The 1,836-nt window shown below is 48.8% G+C and overlaps 1 pseudogene; it reads right to left on the bottom strand.

The window, feature by feature from the left end:
• Nucleotides 1–622: 622 nt before the first annotated feature.
• On the bottom strand, nucleotides 623–740 carry LOC124596808 (annotated as a pseudogene).
• Between the last annotated feature and the right edge of the window lie 1,096 nt (nucleotides 741–1,836).

Genomic DNA, 1,836 nt, shown 5'->3' on the forward strand with positions numbered 1-1,836 from the left:
CAGGATAGTATTTTTCAAATATTGCAATACAGATTGATCAGGGTGAGAAAACGTCAGGGGTGAATGAAATGAGGAAAGCAGTCCAACTGCCTGTAACTGCCATCCGGTCACAACTGGGCAGCAACGGCTGGATAGGAACAAGTACTCTAGTACTGTAAATCGTGGGGAACGACAGTCACTGTGTTGGAGATCAGGGCTTTACCGCCAAAATTACGAGAATGGAACAAAATTATTTGAAATTTATTTAAATAAAAACTAATTTTGCTCTCTATTGACGATTTACTGACATGCGTATTGCTAACAAAGAGAGCACTGACCGAAGGGAAAGTAGCAAAAATGGATGCTCAGCAAGACTATCAGGATTGTAGACAGTCATATTGTTGTAATTCAAGATTTCAAACCAACCCAGATAGCAGCACAGTACTCCGTTTTCAGGCCATAAGTGGCCCATCGGGACCATCCGATCGCCGTGTCATCCTCAGTTGAGGATGCGGATAGGAGGGGCGTGTGGTCAGCACAGCGCTCTCCCGGTCGTTACGATGGTTTTCTTTGACCGGAGCTACCACTATTCGGTCGAGTAGCTTCTCAATTGGCATCACGAGGCTGAGTGCATCCCGAAAAATGGCAACAGCGCATGGCGGCCTGGATGGTCACCCATCCAAGTGCCGGCCACACCCGACAGCGCTTAACTTCGGTGATCTCACGGGAACCGGTGTATCCACTGCGGCAAGGCCGTTGCCAAACCCAGGTAGCCGTGCGCATTAAAGCACCCGCTTCCGCGGCAGAGAGGTGCACCGATCCCAGCTCGAACCCTTCCGAAGGATTAACTGTGAGGGCCGATGTGCTGGTCAGCCTGGTCAGTGGTTTTCAGGGAGTTTCCCCACATTCCATCAGGTGAATACCGGTTTGGTATCCACGTCCTGCTTCAGATGCACAGTACGCAAACATTTAGCTTTCTCACCTTGCACACAGAATTTAATTTATATCTAGACTGATTGGGTACGCAGCTTTTGCCCTGGCTGACCTTAGCTGTTTTGTCTCCTTAAACTTTTAACCAACACCAACACCATTTCAACATAGTGACGTTATTACGTAATTGGTAGATGAAATTACACAAATGACTCACCGAGACGGTGATACCTCTTGTCAGTTCTTGAATAACTGCAGCAGATTTCCGCAAGCAACTGTCTCAATATTAAGCCAACCCATCAGGTCCCAGTACGTTGATACGTCCAACGTTCGGCAACTAGTGCTATTACTGATGTCCGGGAGACCACTTCAGCATTGCAACAGGGGGCGTCTACGCTACGACACGCCAAGTCACGGTGTGTAAAAATAGTGCCTGCCCATCGGCAGTGGCCATTGAGTTAATGAGTGTAATGGTTATCGCCATGTAATCTAGAGGAGATCCATTGCTCAATCACTGTCCGCTGGTGCATCCATCAACGACAGTCAGCATCGTCCAACGGGGCTTGTTATATGGTCTTGCATCAACCACTGACGTTACCAACATACACGAGGATCGAAGTAGGACCCTAATAGCACGTTTTGGCCTGAGTTCGCTCCCTAGATGACATCGCTCTGCTGTACGGCCTTGGGTGGGATCCTCACAGCATACCGCTGCCACTGGACTGTGGGTTTGATGATCACTATTCTCACTGGACATGGACCTGGAGCAATGTTGTACTCTGACTCTCGATCTGGTTGCAACATGAGCATCCCTTAATTTGATCGTCCTAATTCGATCGTGCTTCCCACTAGTGAGCCCACACGCTCAGGGTGAAGAGATCGCAACGGCAAACATGACAAGCCTACACCTGCTTCTCCACCCACCAA

This window comes from Schistocerca americana, chromosome 2 (genome assembly GCF_021461395.2).
Source record: "Schistocerca americana isolate TAMUIC-IGC-003095 chromosome 2, iqSchAmer2.1, whole genome shotgun sequence".
NCBI classification, from domain to species: domain Eukaryota; kingdom Metazoa; phylum Arthropoda; class Insecta; order Orthoptera; family Acrididae; genus Schistocerca; species Schistocerca americana.